The 23,246-nt window shown below is 41.1% G+C and overlaps 1 protein-coding gene across 6 annotated transcripts in view; it reads left to right on the forward strand.

Moving 5' to 3' along the window:
* Window positions 1–19,712: 19,712 nt before the first annotated feature.
* The window catches only part of KTN1 (kinectin 1), a 114,220-nt gene continuing 110,686 nt past the window's right edge, over window positions 19,713–23,246 (forward strand). For 4 of the 6 annotated variants that reach the window (XM_030319172.2, XM_030319174.2, XM_030319176.2 and 1 more), the window contains exon 1: window positions 19,713–19,845. The gene's annotated coding sequence lies outside the window, so the exon portion shown is untranslated. The remainder of the gene's footprint in view (window positions 19,846–23,246) is intronic. The other 2 variants (XM_030319173.2, XM_030319177.2) reach the window with 1 other exon arrangement.

Raw genomic sequence — 23,246 nt, forward strand, 5'->3', positions numbered from 1 at the left:
GGTTGATCTGTAATAAAGAGCTAAGCTCAAAATAGGATTTTGGCTGTTTCTGGAGGTAGAGGGTGGCTAAGAAGATGGCTCTGATAAGGTTCTGACTGGAAAAAAAGGTTGGTTGGTGGTCGGGGGCTGGTAGAAGAGGCATCCCTGGGTTTGTTCCGTCCAAACACCGTTGAAGCAAGAGACAGATCAGCAGGACCACTGGACATACTGCCTGAGTAAACCTATTTTTAAGATGTGTGGAACATGTTCTGGAGTTCATTTTAAGTGGAATGTTAATACTCTTGGTGATGTAGAGAGTCACCCTCTAAAAAATACGTAATCTAAACTCTGGATCCAACCAGATAAGAATATACGTAAAGAATTAATAAGGATAAATAACGTTGGCAAGGAATATAGCCCATCATTTACCCTGGTCCCTGAGAAGTTCTAGAGACCCCAAATCTTAGCAAACCCATTTTGTGAAGGAGCATTACTAGGATCCAGCTAGAAAGTGAATTAAAGTAAGATAATCCAATCAGTTGATGTTGGTTTATTAAATAGAATAAATAGGCCTTCCACATGTTGTTATCTGGGCTTCTGAGATCTCACTCATCAAATTTCTAACACAGGTAGCCCAGATTTGTATTCATGTTTCAATTTGAGGCCCAATTCTCATGATGATGATTTCTTATACCTGAGTTTTTCCAAGATAAACAATTTAAAACAGGTGTGGCAGATACGACTGTTTTACAAACTCAGGAAGCACAAGAAATATTGCACCTTCTACAGGATGAACCATATGAAACTGATGTGTTTTAGGTTAAAAATTATCAAATATCAGCAATTTCATATGCTTTACCCTAATACTTTTCTCTAAATCAATTTAATTCTATTTTGCACCTTCAGCTTGCCATATTGGCTGAAAAGATAACCTAGGCAGTTTGCAGGGTTCCTTTATACCTCCCTCTTTATCTGCTCCTGTCCTCTCTCCAACCTCCTCTCCTGCTTGAGAATATTTCAGAGTTTCTGGGTGAATGGGGAAGTGGGGAGAGGGGGAGAGTATCTGTTGGAGTAGATGCCCTTCTCTGTGTGCCTAGGCTATTCTTGGAGCATGGGAATCAAAAGAAGCTACCTAGGGATTTGTCTTCCTAGGCACGCTGGTCAGCAGTTTCTTCTCTGAGGTCTTATTGTTTCCATAGTTGCACAGCTGTGAGTACAAAGGGGTTTCTAGATGACCATGCCAAGGCTTGCCACAAAGGAAATGGATCACTGTCCACAGTACCTGGAACATCATAGGTACTCAGTACATATTGATTGAAGGAATAAATAAATGATCTGAAGTTGTCAACCTAAGCATACTAAGCAGAGTGAGCAGAAAAATAGCAATAACAAACACACAAAACTCTTACGGTGACAGGCATTGTTCTAACTGCTTTATATAATTAACTTATTCAGTTCTTGCAATGACCCTAAGACTTAGGTAACAGCAGAACTAAAGGATCTTCTCAAGCCTGTGGCAGCCCAAGCATGGAATCTAGGATGCTTTTCTAACTTTGTAGACAAGGAGATAGGTCTTCAGTGTGCTGGGTATTTCATTTAGCTTCAACACAGATTTTTGCCAGTGACATTTATCTATGATAGTTAAGATCACTAACAAATCCCAGGCAACATTCTGGCTTGCAGCAGCCCACTGGCATCCCCGTCTGGCACACTTTGCAGGACTGGTCATGTGAGAGAGATAGCTAACAGCGACAATTGCTAGGTGATGAATGGCTAGAAGTAGGGCAGCTCGAAGCATGACAGGGACAAGGAATGCAATCAGGAAATGCTGACCTGGAACTTGGAGTGGGCTAAGTTGAGCTGTGATGGACGGAAGGCAGCAGCTGCACGTACAGCATGTTGGCACACACAAGTCTGAGAAGCACTACTTAATTTGAATTGAAACAGGCGGCTTGAGAGGCAAGCAATGACTAGAGCCACAAACCAAAATACAAACCTTTCACTAATCTTTCCAACAATACCCACACTCTTGGGTAGTATTGTTTAGCATCATTCTTCAATCTGATGAAGATAAACAAACAGATAAACAAACAAAAAAACCAAAAACGTGATACAAGGCTATGGGCCCCGGGGCCATGCACTATGAGACTTCTGAAGGGGAAACAGGCAGAAGAGGCTCTGAACTGAGATCTAATGGGCACATTGGAGCTGATCTCCAAACAAAGGTTTCTGTTTAATTTTAGGAATGGCAGTTCTAGAATGCTCTGATGTGCTTGTGTGCACAAGAGAAAAATATGGTTGGTTCCCTTTTTTTCACATCTCAAAGTCAAGGACTTCCTCTATTATTTTTCCCCTTCCCCATTGTGGTCATACTTCTTGTATCTTAGCCCAGGTCAGAGATCTGGGGCCACTGGGTGCCAGGAGACTCCACCCAGTAGCAACAGGACCCTGACCAGTCAGTGCTATGTTGGGTCCATGCTGTGTGGGCTCCACGTTGTTCTGGATGCACTTGCACCACTTACAAGAAGACACTTCATGTGTCCGTGACTATTGAGGCCTTGAATGAGACTTAAAATGGATGTTTAAAAATTAACTCCCTTTTAGGTACCTTGGTGGCTCAATTGGTTAAGTGTCTGACTCTTGATCTTGGCTCAGGTCATGATCTCAATGGTTTGTGAGATTGAGCCCTGGGTTGGGCTCTGCACTGACAGTGTGGAGCCTGCTTGGGATTCTCTTTCTTCCTCTTTCTCTGCTCCTCCCCTGCTCATGTACTCTCTCTCTCAAAAAATGAAACTAAATAAAAACGTAAAAAAAAAAATTAACCCGCTTTTAGACACATGATTTGCAAATATTTTCTCCTATTCTGTAGGTTGTCTCTTCAGTCTGTTGATTGCTTCCTTTGCTGTACAGAAACTTTTCAGTTTGATGTAGTCCGACTTATTTACTTCTTCTTTTGTTGCCTGTGTTTTTGGTATGATACCAAGAAATCATTACCAAGACCAATGTCAAGGAGCTTTTCCTCTATACTTTTTGGAGAAGTTTTACAGTTTTAGGTCTTAAATGTAAGTCTTTAACCCATTTTGAGTTGAATTTTGTGTATGCTGTAAGGTAGGGGTCCAATTTCCTTTTTTTTTTTTTTTTTTTTTTGCATGTGGATATCCAATTTTCCTAGCACTATTTATTGAAGAGATTGTCTTTATTGTGTATTCTTTGCACTCTTGTCAAAAATCAATTGACTATAAATGTGTGGGTTTGTCTCTGTGTGGGAATGTCTCTATTCCATTCCATTGGTCTATCTATCTGTCTATACCAATACTATATTGTTTTATTACTGTAGCTTTCTAATATATTTTGAAATCAGAAAGTGTTAATATCTTCATCTTTGTTCTTCTTTATCAAGATTGCTTTAGCTATTTTGGGTCTTTTGTGGTTCCCTATGAATTTTAGGATTGTTTTCTGTATTTCAGTAAAAAATATCATTGAAATTTTGATGGGGATAGCATTGACTCTGTACATCTCTTTGGGTAGTACAAACATTTTTAAAATATGAAGGCTTCTGACCACACAACTCAACAGCAGAAAAAAACCCACAAATAATCTAATTTGAAAATGCACAGTGGTGCCTGGGTGGCTCAGTGATTAAGCGTCCGACTTCGGCTCCGGTCATGATCTCACAGTTCGTGAGTTCGAGCCTTGTGTCGGGCTCTGTACTGACAGCTCAGAGCCTGGAGCCTGCTTCAGATTCTGTGTCTCCCTGTCTCTCTGCCCCTCCCCCTCTCACAATCTGTCTCTTTCTCTCTTAAAAATAAATAAACATTAAAAAAAATGCACAACGGACTTAAACAGACATTTCTCCAAAGAAGATCTACAAATGGCCAACAGGTATATGAAAAGATGCTTTGGGTGCCTGGGTGACTCAGTTGGTAGAGCATTTGACTCTTGATCTCAGGGTCGTGAGTTCAAGCCCCATGTTGTGAGTAGAACTTACTTAAAAGAAGTATGCTTAACATCGTTAATTATTAGTAAAATGCAAATCAAAACTACAAGGAGATACCACTTCACACCCAGTAGAATAGCTATAATAAAATAGTATGTCTACCTTTTTCTTTTAGAGTTGTAGGAGTTCTTTACTTATCCCAGATACAAGTACTTTGTTGGATATGGGTACTGCAAATTTTTCTCCCAGCTCTACCCTGCATTTCACTCTTACTAAAATAAGTTCTTAATTTTAATTAAGCATACTTTTTGTTCTTTTGTTTTATGCTTACGCTTTTTTCTACCTCAAGATTATGAAGATATTCTCCTATGTTTTCTTCTAAAAGCATTATCTTACTTTTCATAGTTAAGGCTACAATCCATTTCAAATTAATTTTTGTGTGTCTAATGTGAAATAGGCATCACGTTTTCCTTGTCTAATTGATCCACTACTGTTTACTGAAAGGACAGAATGCATAAAACTTAAACTATGGATATTATGTGAGGGATGGAAGGCAGTGGTATTCCAACATGAGAGATTGGGAGGCAGTGCCACAAAGAACAATACATGTAGGAGGAAGGAGTAAATCGGTCTGTTTGAGGTGGATATCTAACTTTAACATCCATAGTATTACCTATTAAAAATATTGATTCCTGGGTATGCCCCGACTCCTGCCCCTCTCCCCATTCAGATCAGGAGGTCTGATGTAGATCACAAGTAACTTGTGAACTGCACTCTGAGAAATGCTGGTAGAGATATGCAGGAGCTGTATGTCTCTTTTCCAGATCATGCTGATATAATTACTTTATAAACTTTGTGGACTCGTGTCAATTTATAATACATTCCATTATACAGAAGTCAGACTCACAAATCTCTTTGAGATAAGCTTTCGTCTACATTGGACTCCCTGTAAACCTGCCGTGAGACAATGGCCTTAGATTCTTAGAAGCCCCGTTGTCGAAACAGAGAAAGTCTGCAGAATACACTCTAAAATCCTTAGAAGGCCTTCTGTCTGTCTGCAAGGATCTATGAGGCACCACCTTAAAGTTCCCTGACTTTTAAAGGATCTTATAGCTCTAATCTAGATTTGGTTTCTGCTTTGGAGCCCTTTGAGAATTGTTTGCCGCTTACAATACAATCCCACAACTTGATGAGACAAGATTAACTACAGGATTTATGAGAAGAAACCAGAAAAAAAGTTGGGAGATCATTCAAATCTGATGCTGTTGTGTAATGCATCAGCTGTTGATTTAAACTCTTCTTAATAAAAACATTTTTTTTCTTTCAGAGATATCTGTTATTTTTCTTTCCCCAATATTAAATAACTTCTGACAAAAGTATTTATAGAACTTCGTCGGGTATTAATGCTTGGATCGGGGCTTTTTGCTCATCTTGACATTGCATCCTCTACTGTCAGGCTAGGAGCTGAAAGGAGTTTAGTAATGTTGACCCCCTACTCTTGTAATCTTGGTTTCTTTTCAATCTCCTGGACCAGTGGGAGTTCAGATATCCCATAATAGTCCCAATGCACTCAACAGGAGGAAATAAAGTCATAAAAGAATGAATTTTAAAGTCAAAGGAGGAAAAAAATGGTTAAAAAAATCTTTCTTTGGGGGCGCCTGGGTGCGCAGTCGGTTAAGCGTCCGACTTCAGCCAGGTCACGATCTCGCGGTCCGTGAGTTCGAGCCCCGCGTCAGGCTCTGGGCTGATGGCTCAGAGCCTGGAGCCTGTTTCCGATTCTGTGTCTCCCTCTCTCTCTGCCCCTCCTCCGTTCATGCTCTGTCTCTCTCTGTCCCCAAAATAAAATAAACGTTGAAAAAAAATTTTTTTTTTAAATAAAAAAAAAATCTTTCTTTGTCTTTTAGCTGACAATAGAAATCTTTTTCTCCTGGCAATTTCCCAGCAGGTGGATGCTGATAAGCCCTGGCATGAGTTTTGAAGCATGGTAAATATTTCTTGGTTGGTGTGTAAATTCACAGTCATTGTTTCTGCAAGTTCTGCTCTTCCTTATTGTAGTCATCGGAAAGTTAGAACTGATTCATAAGAACATAATACAAAACTAATGATCTACCCTGTTATTTGGTTGAGAGTGGCACCAAGGGAGATTTTGTGGGAAGGTATTGTTTTACCTTAGTTGTTGCTGACCTGAAATGAAATAAATCTTAATCTTGAGTTCTTCTCTGTGATCGGTGCTGTAAACCATGTCCATCTGCAAACTGATCTTTTGACAATCACTGATGTCATTACCCAGACACAATAGAAAATGAGACTGATGTTCAATATTTACAAGACCAGGGTCCCTCATCAACAAGCCCTCATTGAGTAGTGATTTTTGATGAGATGCTAACAAACACTGAGCTTTTTCTAGTTTTTGAAAGTGAGGGCTCACAATCATTATACAGGCAAAAAATAAATCACTCACTGGATTAAATGTACAAGTTGTAATTTTTTGTCAGTTAAGGAAATGAATGCTTAATGAGCATGACAAATCATAAACTGAAACAAAAATAAAGAAGTTTAAATAACAGAGCACTGTAAGTGAACATGAAATGTTGGGTTTGGATGAGATGATTTCTATGGTTTCTTTCATACCTTTTTTTTTTTAATGTGTATTTATTTTTGTGAGAGAGAAAGGCAGAGACAGAACGTGAGGGGGAGGGGCAGAGAGAGAAGGAGACACAGAATCTGAAGCAAGCTCCAGGCTCGGAACTGTCAGCACAGAGCCTGATGCGGGGCTTGAACTCATGAACCATGAGACCATGACCTGAACTAAAGTCTATGCTTTCCATAGCGCTGGAAAAATTAGATTAATGAGAATTCACAAAAAGGATAATGATCAAAGTATTACATCCATGCCCTAGAAAATATGGGAAAATATGAGTGAAGAGCAAACCTAAGCTGAAACGTGTGACTTCCAGGGCCTTCTCTTCAACTTGCCAAAGAAGCATCACTCTTTCCTCAAAGGCATGTAAGTCACTCAAGATAATTGTGAGAAGTGAGTGAAAGTAGGGACAAGCCAATGTAACATCAAACATTTCTCTCTGGGATACTCAATAAGTCTGGCTGTCATCAAGGATATATTTTGGGAGGGTAGTGATGGATTTAGCCTGATATAAACAAGATCCACTCTAAAGCAATTTTACTGAATGCCTTCAGTGTCTCAGGGAAGTTAGTTGGTTACCCAACTGCCCCAGTTTGCCTAAGACTGAGGGTTTTTCTGGGATGTGAGACTTTGAGTGATAAAATTGGGAAAACTTCAAGCTAATTTGTAAAAGTTGGCCACTGTAGTTATGAGAGAACTAAGCTGAGGCCAGATCCCCTGGGTGCAGATCCATCACCCCGTCAGTAGAGTATATCCCACCTCTTATTCAGTGGCTTGTGAAAACACAAAATCACCAGATGCAAGCCTCAACTTGAAGTTCAAACTGAACTATGTCCTATAACTTGGTAGAAGCCTTCCTCCTTTGTGAGTTAAGACCTCTAGACCTGAAGAGATCAGAAGCAAAACTTTGTTAAGTAAATGATTAGGTATAATAACAAGAAAGGCTACCCTCACTTCTTCCCCTTGGTTTCTACACCTATATACTCTGTGGGGTAAAGAAAGGAGCCATAAATATTGTAGTTGATTCAGAATATATATTGTGTCTCTTAGAAGAAGGACCCTAATGTTGCAAGGCATTGTCTCTCATTTGTCACCAAAACAGGGTCTTTGATAGGCATTCCAATCATTCTATAATGTCGGCTTCTTCTGACAAATCCCTTGGGTCTTAGCCCATTGCCTCATTCTTTTTGCTGTGAAATGATTTCTTTTGTCAGAACAATGTTGTCTGGGATTCGGTGACAGTGAATAGGAATTCGGTAAGTACATAGATGGTGGTGATGGCAGAAGCATTGCCTACAGGGAAGGCACATCCCTGTCTAGAATGAGTGTCTATTCCAGTGAGGACTAGTCACTGCTCCTTTGATGATGGAAGGTGTTCAATAGAATCACCTATTGGTGGCTGCTATTCCATCCATGGTATGGTGCTGTGTACCAGGGTTCAGTGTAGGTTTCTGCCAGTTGGTAGGCTGGGCACTTAGCAGTGGTAGTAGCTAGATTATTCTTGGTGAAAAGTCCACATGCTTGGACCCCTGCATAACCTCCATCCTTGCTTATCATGGCCATTTTATTCATGAGCTCATTTAAACAAATTTCAGGCTAGCTGAGGAAAGAGGTTGGTATACCCATAGTGGCTCATCTTGCTTGCCTGATTATAGAGGACTATAATCTTATGCCCTACATGAGCATTCACATGGAAAAGAAATATCCCTATGTTCTATTATTAAGTGGATATATCCACATGCCTCTTTCCTAAACCTCCTTGTTATCAGTTCTTCAGTCTTGTATCTTCTAGGTCACTAACCTCCAGCCCTTGAACCTGTGTAGCCCTAAATATATAATCATCTCTCCTTCCAGGCAAAGTGCACACCAGATATGTGGCTTGACTTTCTGCCCACTGGGAAGATTTATCCTCCCTATCATCCTTCACAGCCACCCCTGAATGGGGTTATGATTCTGTAGCAGTTGACTTTCAGCTGGTGCCCACATATTGTGTGGCTGCATCTCTAAACAAGACTCAATTTTTTGCTTCCTTGATCAAGCAGAATTTCGTATGAGACCATAGGTGTGAGTGAAGGAGAGATGGCACTAGAGGAGATAGCATATTTATGTAACTCATTTGTGCTTTCAGTGTCTGCTCAAGCTAGGTCTTGTATAAACCATATCTTTTTGGTGATGAGCATCATTTCCCACATCTAAATTTATGGGTTGACCTGAGAGTTATCCAATTCATAATGGGCAGCTCAGGTCATCTTGTCACTTGGTGTTTCATGGACGGGTACTTGAACTCAATTAGGTCACAGTGGCATTAAGTATATACCAAAACCTGGAAGTCTGCACTATGATTCTTCTATTGAGACTTGCCAGAGGCTATATGTAGTATTCTCGTCCTATACCAATACCTCCATCATTATTGGATCTGCTGGGACATAAGGCTCAATTGGTGATAGAGTACAAAAGTCCTGGACAGAGTTATTTTTTGTTCTGGGCCCCACTCAAAGTTAGGAATCTAGATTATTCACTAAATTAGTTAGAGTGACCGACCCAAATGTGGTGGATATTGCTTTCAGAGTCCAAAGATACCCACAATGGTTACTTTTAGGTGTCAACTTGATTAAGCCACAGTATTCAGATATTTGGTCAGGCATTATTCTAGAGTATTCTGTAAAGGAGTTTTTAGGTGGAATTCACATTTAAATCAGTAGATTTTGGGTAAAGTTGATTATCCTCCATAACGTGGGTGAGCCTACATATTCAGTTGAAGGTCTGAATAGAGTAAGCCTGACCCTTCTGGAAGGAAAGGAATTCTGCCAGTACTCTGCCTTGGGACTTGAACTGAAACACTGACTCTTCTCTGAGTCTTCATCCTGCCTGCCCACCTATAAGATTTTGGACTTACCAGTTTCCACAATCACATGAGTTAAAGAATCACCCATTCTTTTTTTTTTTTTTTAAGTTTATTTATTTATTTTGAGAGAGAGAGAACACAAGTGGGAAAGGGGAAGAGAGAGAGAGAGAAAGAAAGAAAGAAAGAAAGAAAGAAAGAAAGAAAGAAAGAAAGAAAGAAAGAAAGAAAGAAAAAGAAAGAAAGGAAGGAAGGAAGAAAGAATCCCAAGCAGGCTCTGCACCACCAGCACGGAGCCTGACACAGGGCTCAAACCCACGAGCCATGAGATCATGACCTGAGCTGAAGTCGGATGCTTAACCAACTGAGCCACCCAGGCACCCCAAGAATCATCAATCCTTAAAATAAATCTCTCTCTCTCTCTCTAAATATATGTTACAACCTATTGGCTCTATTTCCCGAGAATGCTGACTGGTACAGATGCCTCTTACTTAGTGGTTGCAAAATACACCAACTTGGCCCTTGTTTGGGAATGAAGATTATAAGATGAAGGAGGAACTTCAAAGTGAGAAAATAAAGGGACAAGGCTGGAACCCCATGGGACAGCAACACAAAAACAATAGAGAAGATAAACTCGAAAAGGGGCTGAGAAGGAGTTTGAGGCTATAGACAAGGAAAAGAGGAGGAAGGAGAGGCATGTGGGTAAGGTCACTGAAGTCAAGAAAAGAGAAGCATTTCCAGAATTGATCAGTGAATTAACAGTGGAGAGTTCATTGGTGACTTTGATGAGAAATGTTTCAGAACCCAGTTGTGGTTGCAGGAGCAGGTTACTGTAGTATGAGGAATAAGTGAAGGGGTAGTGAGAATACAGTCAATACAGTTAAGTTGCCTCTTAACTAACCAACCAACCAACCAACCAACCATCCAGAAACCTGGCTTTGTAAAGGATGGGGTAGATGGGGTGGTCTGGAGTCTGAACTCCCCTTCCTCCTCCATTTGAGTAGAGAAATCCCTGAATGCATGAATGGCTGACAGAGAGGGAAAGGTTGAAGATACAGACAGAAAGCATATTGCTGATTGAGTGAGACCTCTGAGAAGGCTGGGAGGGCTGACATCCAGAGCTCTGTGTCATGAGAGTCGGCATCCAGAGGGATTATTCTACAGCCTTCACAGAATGATGATTTGTAATGGAGCTTGCAATCTGTTTACCTTGTCTCATAAATATAAAATTTCCAAAACAATATTTGGAAGTACCAAAAGGTGGCTTTTAAGAATTGTTGATTCAGATAAAAGGACATTGGTAAATTGGAGATGTGGTCAGAAATAAATGGAACAAAGCTGGGGAAGGTTAATTACAGAGCTGTCATACCATGGGAGGAAAAATACTGGGTAAGGACTGGCTGGGATCTACGAGTTATTACGAGGAGCTGAATATGAGCCAGCAAAGAGAAGTGTGGTTTAAAAAGCATTCTGGAAGACAAAACTTTTTTTAAAAAGTTTGTTTATTTTGAGAGAGAGAGAGAGAGAAAGAAACAGAGAGTGCGAGCAGGGGAGGGGCAGAAAGAGAGGGAGAGAGAGAATCTCAAGCAGGCTCCATGTTCAGCATGGAACCTACTCGGGGCTCGATCTCATGACCACAAGATCACCACCTGAGCTGATACCAAGAGTCTGACACTTAACCAACTGGGCCACCCAGGGGTCCCTGGAGAACAAAATCTTTTAAATGCACATTTTATATTTAAACATCTAATGTGAAGTTGTGCATGTTGTAAATATTGCTGATTTGGTTTAATTTGTTTCTTCTGGGTCTGACCTCACTACGTTATACTCTTGAGAATTATTTGGGTAAAAGTGGTGATGGTTTATGCTGAAATATCCAATATCTAATATTCTCTTGCCTGACTCCTTAGGCCATGGTTCATCCATGCAACATGGCTGGTTAGGGTGAAGCTTGTAGGCAGTGGTGGTTAAATGGAGTTTTGTTGTTTCTTATGCAACACTAAGCAGCCTGCATGTGGCCCACATTTTTTATTTAGGTTTTACTGACTAGCTGATACTAATCACCAGATCTAAGCTATTCGGCAAATGACACCAGTCATGTGAAGACTAAAGAATAATGAATTCATCTTCTACCCTGAGCATTATTTAGGTCTCTTATTAGTAAAAGTGTAGCTTCCACTATTAAAGAGTGTCATGAAAATGTTAAGAGAGGACCCCAAAGATGAGGTGGGAACTGGAAAGTAAGACCAGATAATAACTATTTTAGAGAAAGGAGAAGAATGTGAGGGGGGATTTTTATAAACTCTTCAAGTACTTACAAAGAAACGCGACCATCACAGCAGATACAAGAAAAGGTTTAAAACCACACTGATTTTTGTCCTCACATTTTTGTTTTCTGAAAATTTTCTAGAAGAACCATATGTTTCTTTTGGATTTTTTTTCTTCAGCATTTTACTGGGGAAAAATTTCAAACACACAGAAAAGTTGGAAAACAGTGCAATATACACCTGCACGCCTACGTCTTAGACTCAACAGTTGTTCACATTTTTCCACATTTCCTTTATCCTTGTATAGTTTTGTGGAATCATTTGAAAATATGTGATAGACATTATGATTTTTACTCCTACATACTTCAACAGGTGTTTCTGAAAAAGAAAGGGATTGGACAGAGTTGTGTATTGCAATTCCATATATTATTACATTCAAGAAAATTAACAGTGGTCCCCTAATATTATCCAATACTCAGTCCATTTTCAGATAACCCCAATTTGTATCCCAAATATCTTTCATAACATTTTTTTTGATGATGGTCCAATCAAGTTTAAGTTATCACATTTCTTTGTTTGTCTCTTTAATATGTAGCAGTCTTGCCAGCTTCTTGAGTTAAGGTCAGAAAAAATAGATGCTAAAAAACAGGATGTTTTCTAAAAATTTTGCATATGTTACTTCATTTGGTATTTGTAATCATAATTATGATTAAAATGTGAACAGATTTTTAAAAATGGAAGAAAATTTAAAATGTTACCTCTGTATTTGAGTCTATTAGGTAATAATATTTTTTCATTTATTTATTTATTTATTTATTTATTTATTTATTTATATTTGCCAAGTGTGTTTTTAACAATGAATGTGCAATTAAAAATATGTCCAATGGAACTAGAGTGTATTATGCTAAGAGAAATAAGTCAGTCAGATAAAGACAAATATCATGTGATCTCATTCCTATGTGGAATTAAAGAAACAAAACAGATGAACATAGAGAAAGAGAAGGGAAAATAAGATAAAAACAGAGAGGTAGGCAAACCATAAGAAATTCTTAAATACAGAGAATAGACTGAGGGTTGCTAGAGGGAGGAGGGAGGGAGATGGGCTAGATGGATTATGGGTATTAAGGGGGACACTTGTGATGAGCATTGGGTGTTTTTTTTTAATTTTAATTTTTTAATTTTTAATTTTTGTTTATTTATTCATTTATTCATTCATTTTTAATAGGAAATTTATTGTCAAATTGGTTTCCATACAACACCCAGTGCTCATCCCAACAGGTGCCCTCCTCAATACCCCTCACCCACCCTCCCCTCCCTCCCACCCCCCATCAACCCTCAGTTTGTTCTCAGTTTTTTTTTTTTAATGTTTTATTTATTTTTGAGACAGAGAGAGACAGAGCATGAACGGGGGAGGGTCAGAGAGAGAGAGAGAGAGACACAGAATCCGAAGCAGGCTCCAGGCTCTGAGCTGTCAGCACAGAGCCTGACGCGGGGCTCGAACTAACAGACCGCGAGACCATGACCCAAGCCGAAGTTGGACGCTTAACCGACTGAGCCACCCAGGCGCCCCTGTTTTCAGTTTTTAAGAGTCTCTTATGTTTTGGTTCCCTCCCTCTCTAACCTTTTTTTTTTTTTTCTTCCCCTCCCCCATGGTCTTCTGTTAAGTTTCTCAGGATCCACATAAGAGTGAAAACATATGATATCTGTCTTTCTCTGTATGACTTATTTCACTTAGCATAACACTCTCCAGTTCCATCCACGTTGCTACAAAAGGCTATATTTCATTCTTTCTCATTGCCATGTAGTATTCCATTATATATATAAACCACAATTTCTTTATCCATTCATCAGTTGATGGACATTTAGGCTCTTTCCATAATTTGGCTATTGTTGAGAGTGCTGCTATAAACATTGGGGTACAAGTGCCCCTATGCATCAGCACTCCTGTATCCCTTGGGTAAATTCCTAGTGGTGCTATTGCTGGGTCATAGGGTAGATCTATTTTTAATTTTTTGAGAAACCTCCACACTGTTTTCCAAAGCGGCTGCACCAGTTTGCATTCCCACCAACAGTGCAAGAGGGTTCCCATTTCTCCACATCCCCTCCAGCATCTATAGTCTCCTGATTTGTTCATTTTAGCCACTCTGACTGGCGTGAGGTGGTATCTCAGTGTGGTTTTGATTTGTATTTCCCTGGTGAGGAGTGACGTTGAGCATCTTTTCATGTGCCTGTTGGCCATCTGGATGTCTTCTTTAGAGAAGTGTCTGTTCATGTTTTCTGCCCATTTTTTCACTGGATTATTTGTTTTTCGGGTGTGTGTGAAGTTTGGTGAGTTCTTTATAGATTTTGGATAGGAACACTTTATCCGATATGTCATTTGCAAATATCTTTTTCATTCCGTTGGTTGCCTTTTAGTTTTGTTGATTGTTTCCTTTGCAGTGCAGAAGCTTTTTATCTTGATGAGGTCCCAATAATTCATTTTTGCTTTTAATTCCCTTGCCTTTGGGCCATTGGATGTTACATGTAAGTAGTGAATCACTAAGTTCTACTCCTGAAACCAATACTATACTATATGTTAACTAACTTGAATTTAACTAAAATCTTAGAAAGAAAAAAAGATGTGTCCAAGGTTGAGGTTAGACTAACAGAAGGATTACACAGCAGTGAAGGCAACACTAAACATTTAAACACTGAAGTAGCTGTTTGAGCAGACTGTTGAGTTAGATGTAATGTTTTTAGAGATAAGAATGATTCCTACCTATCTGGTATGGGTAGGAGTATTTCGCCTGAGGTGACAGGAGAGATATTAACTCCCTTTTTTTTATGCTGTACAAGCAGTTTATAAACTAGCCTGTTGGCACGTTGGCAGTAGAGTGGAAGAAGCTTGGATTTGGGAGTTTCAGACTCAGCTCTACCACTTATTAGCCATTTGGCCTAGACAAATTACTTGACTCTCTGAGCCTGCTTTCTCGACTAAAAAATGGGCACAATTACATCTCACTCGACTGTTGTTAGAATTAGCAATTATAAGCAGTGTATGAAAAGTAGCTGATATCGTAGTTATAATTCAGATATAATTTAGCTTAAACAACACCTTATTTAATATTTATATTGAGTAAGAAACTGTCATAAGGTGGTTAGTCTATAATAATATGTTATATACCATTTTCTAGTTTCAAATTAAAAAAATTTTTTAACATTTATTTTTTTTTGAGAGGCAGAGAGAGGCAGAGCATGAGCAGGGGAGGGGAAGAGAGAGAGGGAGACACAGAATCTGAATCAGGCTCCAGGCTCTGAGCTGTTTGTTAGCACAGAGCCTGATGCAGGGCTCAAACCCACCAACTGTGAGACTATGACCTGAGCTGAAGTTGGACACTCAACTGACTGAGCCACCCAGGCGCCCCATAGTTTCAAAATTTTAAAAAATACATGATCTCAGGGCACCTGGCTGGCTCAGTCAGTAGGGCATGCAACCCTTGATCTCAGGTTGTGAGTTCAAGCCCCATGCTGGGTGTAGGATTACCTTAAAAAAATACATGATCTCATTTGATTCTCACACTAACCCTTAGAGCTAAGTACTTGTCTCATCTGCTAATCAGGGAGGAAACTAAAACTCTGAGAAGTGAAATGACTTGTCCAAGGTCACTCAGCTAAGAAGGAGCACAGTAAGGTTCTGTGATTGCAAATTCAATATTAAAAAAAAACCAAAACCCTCCTTATAAGTAAGTGTATAAAATCCTTATAAGGAAGTGCATAGAATCAAAGAGGCTTTAAAGTTTGTTTCTTCCAATTACTAGGTATATTTGGATGAAGTGTACATTTTTCAATGCTGAATTCTGTTAGAAGAGTTTATATGATGCTGGCTGGTAGCCATTCTTATATTGCTGATTAGGTTGAATGTTACATGTGTGCTCATTATTTAAGCTAATAAGCTAAAAAAGATATCAGGAATAATTGAAACCTACATATAAATGAAAACTTACATCTTATTTGTTTTTTATAAATTTTTTTTTCAACGTTTATTTATTTTTTTGGGGGGACAGAGAGAGACAGAGCATGAACGGGGGAGGGGCAGAGAGAGAGGGAGACACAGAATCCGGAACAGGCTCCAGGCTCTGAGCCATCAGCCCAGAGCCCGACGCGGGGCTCGAACTCACGGACCGTGAGATCGTGACCTGGCTGAAGTCGGACGCTTAACCGACTGCGCCACCCAGGCGCCCCTTATTTGTTTTTTAGAGAGAGAGTGTGCACGTGCCAGCAGGGGAGTGACAGAGAATCTTAAACAGGCTCCACACCCAGTGTGCTGAGCGAGATGCAGAGCTCAGTCTCGTGAGATCATGACCTGAGCCAAAATCAAGAGTTGGATGCTTAACTGACTGAGCCACTCAGGTGCCCCAAAACTTACATTTTAAATGTTTGTATATCTAAGGGTTTATGTTTTGGGAGTCAACCTAGTGCAGTGGCACATGCATAGGGATTGGAGTCAAACAGATCTGGGTTTAGGTGCTGGTTTTTGAGTTCTGTGTCCTTGAGCTAGTTACTCAGTGTGAGCCCAGTGCTATACTATAGGGTGGTTTTGGTAATTGTGTGAGATAATGTACATTAAATACCTGCACAGTGCATATATGCACAGTCAGTACTGGTTCATCTTTCTTCATCAAATCCACTAGTTTTCAATCATTGGACAAGTTTTTGAAGGTGTGAGACATGACTGTGGTTTCAGTAATGTTAAATTATGCTACAAAGTAGCTACAAAGTAGCTTTTCCTCTCTGCCCATTCCTGCCCAAGTTTCCCTTGAAAGGCCCCAGGGAAGTCTTGGGATAACTCCTTTCTGCTTATATGAGATTTTAATATTTCCTGTAGCTATTCAGAAGTGAAACAAAGATTGTTCTGCTTCTCTATTATTGAAGAATAAGTCATTTAAAAATCATAAAAATTGGGGCACCTAGGTGGCTCAATTAGTTAAGTGTCCAACTTTGGCTCAGGTCATGATATCAGGGTTCATGGGTTAGAGCCCCACATCGGGCTCTCTGCTGTCGATGCGGAGCCCCCTTGGGATCCTCTGCCTCCCTCCCTCTCTGTTCCTCCCCTGCTTGCTCTCTCTCCCTCTCTCAAAAAATAAATAAAAACATTTTAAAAATTATAAAAATTATATAGGGTAAGAAATTCAAGCAGAGCTTGGCTGGGTGATTCTTCTCCTCCATGTGGTACTGACTAGGGCCACTGGTGGTATTTAACTTGTGGTGTAGAAAGTCTGGGATTCTGGAAGCCTTCATTCACTTATCTGGCCCAGTGGTAGATACAGTTAGAAGGCAAGGCCCAGGTGGGTCTCTCTTCCTCCCCATGTAGTCTCACAACTTCCCCACATGGTCTTTCCAGCAAAGTTGTTGGACTTTTCACATAGTAGCTCAGGGCTTTAAGATCTGTGGTTCCATGAGACAGGAAGTAGAGCTGCCTATCTCTTAGAGCCTGGGCCCAGAACTTGGGACATTTACTTCTAGCATATCCTATTGGCCTTTGCAGATTCAAGAGGAGGGGACACAGAACCTACCTCTCCATGCAAAGAGTGGCAAGTAATTTGTCATGAAAGCACCTGAATACCATATGCTTGAAGAGACTACATGTCAAAGGGGCACTATGCAGATTTCCAATAAACACAGTTATGTGCTAGATACTTTGTTGGGATAGCTGATCACTTGTGAATCTACAGCCGCAGATGTTCCTATGCACTTCTCCATTCCATTAATGGGTGGAGAAGGTGTACCTGGAATCTGCCCTTTACTTCTAGTTCTGTGAATTGCTTCATTATACTTTCATCTCTGCCATCCCTGATCTGATGGAATAGGAGATGTAATCTGTTACTCACATATTACTCAAATCTCTGTATAACTCACCACTTCTGGGAAATCTTCCCTAGACAAAACAGGAATAGCTAGCTTTCTCTCTCTGCTGGAGAGATGTATACTGTGTGTCTTTAAAACTTTTCCAAAATTCAGAACAAAGAGAATTATTATCAGAAGGCGCACTCCAGTAAATTGTGCTTTGTTAAATTAAAAAAAAAAAAAAAAAGAGATGAGTACTCTTAAGGTGATAGTGTTACACTCTACAGCTTTCAATCAAATTTAATTTCTGAGTTGTTACACTTAGTGATACCTCAGATGCTAATCCTTTAGCAGGTTAGTTGCTGTCTCAGTAGTTTTTGGAAGGTAGTAAGCAGCAATCAAGATTAATTATATTTTAGGTTAATTATATGTTAATTATAGTTATATTATACTATATTTAAAGATGTACAGGGTAGGTCTTAATTCCTAATAGGGCTTACCATGCATAACAGTTCTAGTTAGTCTTTTTGTTTAGCTGTGAATAAATAGAAATCTTATAAAGAATCAAGCATCTACTCACTTTCCTTTTAAAAAGTCAAAAGTCCAATCATCCAGAAAAATTGAAATAGCTGATACATTTATGCTTCTTTATTTCAAACTATGGCACAAAAATGAGTGAGTTCTGACGGTAAAACTTAGTATATTTAGGGTAAACATGTCCCCAAACTCGACTTACTGTCTTATATACAAATGTACTTAAATATTACTGTCTCTAAAATGACACTGAGGTTTTACTGAAGTCAGAAAAATGATAAAAATTTATATTCTAGCCTAAAACCTGTCTTGGTACTAACCAGAGAAAGTTAGGTGATTGTTTGTGAGCTAAATCAAGAGTCCTTAAACTCCATTATACAAATGATGCACTTCCCCCTTTGTATTGAGTTTAATGGCTTCACTCTTCAATAAAGCTGGATCCTTTGGCACATGCTTAGGAGACAGCCAGTGGTTTAGAGAGAGATTGCTTTGAAGGCATTGGAGCAGCTGAGGGACTAACACTACTGAGAAAGGAAAAAGGACACTTCTGGAGTTAAAATAAGACAGAATGCATTTTTGGAGGAAATAGTGGCTGGAGACTGGCAGAATTCTCAACATCTCAGGCTAACACATTCTTGCTCAGTTTTCATTTGTACTTTGGAGGTGCTCTAGAAAGCTTAGACAAAAATAATTACAATACAAACGTATAGTGCGTTTTTAGCCAGCCCATATACAGGAAATTCTCTGTTGGTGTAGGAACTGTTCTGATGTTCATTCCTTAAAGATTGCTTTTATTCCTCCTTGGTCGGGATGTAGGGGGAGGAGTTAGTGAAGAGTCCTCGTTTTATTTATCTCTATCCACACTCTAAAAGCGTTTGAATCATTTTTGAGGAGAATCTGGGGGTGTTTGTATATGTTCTGGGCAGTGCTTGGCATTCTGCAAGAGACTGATGAGCAATAAGCAATGGTAATCAGCACATCTCCTTTGCCAGTGGAGCAGGAAGATCGCTGCTATCCTCTCAGCAAAGAGCAGACTAATAAGCAGGGATTCGGGCCAACCTCTCCTTTCCGAGGCAGCTTCTTGTTATTTACTCTGGCTTAATGAATGGCCACCAGCTGGCAGACACAGCAGTTTCATAATATTTGCACACAATTTGTTTGGGTCAGTTTTTAATTTCTCTTTCCGTTTGAAGCCAGGGTTACCCGAAGGAGAATTCAGAGAAACTCTGGAGGCAGAGGAGCGGATTTCGTTTTCTAGTGATTTCTGGGAGGAAATCTGGGACGCGCAGGGTGAAATCGAGTATCGTTTGGTTAAGGTTAAAAACAAAACAAAACAAAAAAAACCCCAACCAGTGTGGGGGCCAGGTGGTGCTTCAGTGGGAGGGCCATGCAAGACGAAACCAGCTTTGGGGTAAGGAGGGAGCGAGGGAACGAGAGCAGGACTAATGAATGAAGGGAATTCCGCTGAGCCTCCAAACCCTGGACTCCCACCCTCCACCTAGCTGCGGGACTTTGCCTCGGGAGGAAAGCCCCGGAATCCCAAGCTAGCTGCACGCTGGGGCTTACCGGAGCCCGCAGACGCGTGCGCCAGGGCAAAGGCGGCGGGCGCCTGTCCCTTTAAGGGGCCGGTCTCCGGGCACCGCCGGCCCAGACGCCGGGACGTGCCGGGGGCCGCCCCGCCCCGAAGCCGCCCGTTTCCTGCCGGGCGGCGCGACGGCACCTGAGCAACTGCGGCGGCGGCGGCGGCGCCTCTGAGCGGGCGGCCGGGGTTGTAGTGCCCGTGCCGCCGCGTCTTCCCGGTCTCCTTACCCGGCTGCTTAGGGTAAGGGTGAGCAGGCCGCGCCGGGCCGGGCGCCGGCCTTGGGGACCAGGGTAGGGAGGGCTGTGCCGGCCGCGGTGTCCCAGGGCGGGCGGGAGGGCCGCGCCGGACGGGGGGCGCGGCCCCGGGGCCCGGACACCGCCCGCCGCTGCCACAGCCTGCTGGGTAGGCCTCGGGCACCGGGTCGCCCCTGTGAAGCTCCTGCCTGGGTCGGGCCGCCGCGGTGGGAAGGCTCCGAGGGGCCGCTTGGCCTCGCCCGGCCGCCCAGGGCCCGACCCCGGCTCCGCCGCGGCGCCTACAAGTGTGGCCGGGGAGTCCCCCGGGGACGTCTCCCGGTGCGAGGTTGGCCGGAGAGGGCCCTGGGGTGACCGAGGCGCCTATTTTTAGCTGGGCCTGTGGGCCCCCAGGAGGAAGGCGGATTACCGCCTCCTCGGCCGGCGGACAGAGGGAGCGCGTCTCCGGCGGCGTCCCTGGGCCGGAGCTGGGCCATGCTTACGCCATGCTGGAATTTCAGTTCTCGCTGCCCCTCCGGATACTTAGGGAACCGGTGCTGGCCCTCTTCCCAGTGCCCCCTCCCACCGCCGGGTGCGTGTCCCTGGGTCACGGTCGGGAAGGGGGGGGGGAGTTGGGGCTGGGAAAGATGCGTTTGGGGAGAGTTTGGAAAAATCTCTGGACCGCCCTCGAGACGGGGGAAGTTATCCCTTCCTTTCCCTGAGGGGTGTGTCTTCCTTAGTGATTCCCCCTCCCCCTTCAGTTTCCAACAATGAGAATTTTGGCGTTGGGGAGCTAGGCAGAAAACCAAACCAGCAGCCTAGGAAAGTCATACGGTAATCAGACACCAGGTGTGGGATGTGCAGCCCCGCACGTTGGTTGTCGAGGAGCATGTGTGCACCAGAGAAGGGCAGCTCCCGGCGCCGGGAGCGGCATCCTAACCTTGTACAGCTGCGGCTTGATCAGGTTAAAGAGCGGGCTGTTTACTTTTAGCCTTTCCTTCTGGGAGGAAGGAGGAATCGAAATTCGTAGTTGGGCCTGTATCAGAAAAGGATTCCTTAGAAGGTATGTGAATAGGCACTGCTTAAAGAGCTAACTGTTCCAAGTTGTGGGTTTTTTGAGATGCTTTGTGGAAAGTCTTGAAAATTTTAGACAGCCGTAGCCTGCTATGGATAAACACCTTGGGGTGAACAGAGCACTTTGAATTGTTTAGGAATTGATTTAAAAATTGAGTTTTTGCTAAATTAGGTTGCACTTGTTCTATCTCACCTAGTAGGCAAATGGCCACACTGCCTCCAGCTTGGCTAAAACGGTTGCCAACAAGACTGGGATGATCTTTGCAAGAATAACACTGATACTTTGGAGTTGATCTGTATTTGGGGTAGACGTGCCCTGCTGTAGGCTTTCATATTTACTGTGCTTTCTGATAAACAAGCTCTCCCTCCTCCCCGTTTCATTCAAAGATCTAACAAGAAATAGCTGGGTTTATTGTTTGTAGGTTCTAAGAAAAATTCATCTTCCTCTGTAAAATTAGAAATATCTTTTCTAATTGTACAGCATGAGCGGTCATAACTATCTCTGTCAAGTGTGCTTAGAGAATGCGGTGTTCTATTTACTTTACCTTTATGAGACTCATAATCACACTGAAGCTTAAAATAAAAGAAAGCCAATGAAAAATTTTCTTTAAATATTAAGCTCTTTAAAATTGTAAGGGATATTGAGTATTAACCTTTTCTTGATGACTCAGGGTCAGCATTCCGAAGAGTCATTAATTTATGATTTTGTTCCAATTTATGTTTTTCTATGTCATCCCTTAGCATCAGTAGTCTTTTCTGCTTGATGCAAGTGTTTTCTTGGGTCTCTGACCCCAAGCATCCTTCCAGTTTGTAGGCTTTAATGTGGGAAGAACATTTTAATAATTAGCTGTTAATTAAGTCAATATGGCTTTTTAATTTTTTATTTAATTTTTAAATTTTTTAAATGTTTTTTGAGAGAGAGAGAGAGAGAGAGAGAGAGAGTGTGAGTGGGGCAGAGAGAGAGGGAGATACAGAATCTGAAGCAGGCTCCAGGCTCTGAGCTGTCAGCACAGAGCCAGGTGCGGGACCGGAACTCACTGTGAGATCGTGACCTGAGCTGAAGTCAGATGCTTAACCAATTGAGCCACCTAGGTGCCCAATCAATATGGCTTTTTTAAAGTGCCTAAGAAGTGAACGCTTTTTTGAAGCTTCTACGACTCAGGATTTTTACTGTTATTAAAGTTAAAATAGAATTTTCCTTAAAAATGTGGAAGATACAATTTTAGTTAAATATTATAATTTTTGTGTGGCAAAGTTTTTTTTTTAAATTTTTTTAATGTTTATTCTTGAGAGAGAGAGAGAGAGAGAGAGAGCATGAATGGGGGGAGGGGCAGAGAGAGAAACGGAGATGTGAAATCCGAAGCAGGCTCCAGGCTCTGAGCTGTCAGCACAGAGCCCAACTTGTGGCTCGAACCCATAAGCCATGAGATCATGACCTGAGCTGAAGTCAGACGCTTAACCGACTGAGCCACCCAGCTGCCCCTGTATGTAGCAAAGTTTTAATCTAAAGGATCTCATAATACTTTGTAAAAATTTCATTTGTTAGTAAATTTAGTATTTTCAGGAAGTACTTTTGGATTTTTCAGGAATCTGACCTCTAATATGTAATAAAGAAATGTAGAGAGACCATGCTTTGCAGGAGCATCAAATATTTGAGGGTAACATCTTATAAGCTGCTTGTTCTGTGTACTCTTTAAGTTTTTAGTTATTTTGAAGGTAAATCCAGACTACTTAGAGGCTAGAAGCGAGTAACTGGTTCTTTAGAGATGACATTAATCACTGTTATGCATAGAGTTGAGTTTCATTCCTTTCTCTTTCCGTTTTTGTTAACATGACTTTGGATGTTCTCATCCTAAAAATGTAGTTTATGTGCAAATCACAGGGAAAACATTGATTTAGATAGGAGTATATGCTACTTTTTCTATAAACAAAATTAAAATCAAATGGGGAAAAAATCTTAAGCAATATGAACTAAGGAGTTTGATTAACTTAACCTGTGGTATCTGAGCTCTAGAAAAAGAAAAGTAATGACAATTTATAATTTGTATGCCGGGCTGTTGACTTGCTGTTTAAATGAGTTTTTGGTCTTTGAGAGAGATGGCAGTGCAGACCATTTAGGCTTTTTTTTTTTCCTCCTCTAATGTTATAGACTTTTATGTTAAAAAGATAAAATAGACAAAATATACTTTTAGTGCTAAGACTAATTTTAGTAGAGACTCCAATAGAAAATAGAGTATTTCTAGGAATTATTTAAGAAATGTTCCACTCCTTTTATAAAAGTTATGATTTAGTATTTTACATATCACTTTACTACAGTCTGATTAAGAACTTTTAACT

Source organism: Lynx canadensis, chromosome B3 (genome assembly GCF_007474595.2).
Source record: "Lynx canadensis isolate LIC74 chromosome B3, mLynCan4.pri.v2, whole genome shotgun sequence".
Taxonomy (NCBI): Eukaryota; Metazoa; Chordata; class Mammalia; order Carnivora; family Felidae; genus Lynx; species Lynx canadensis.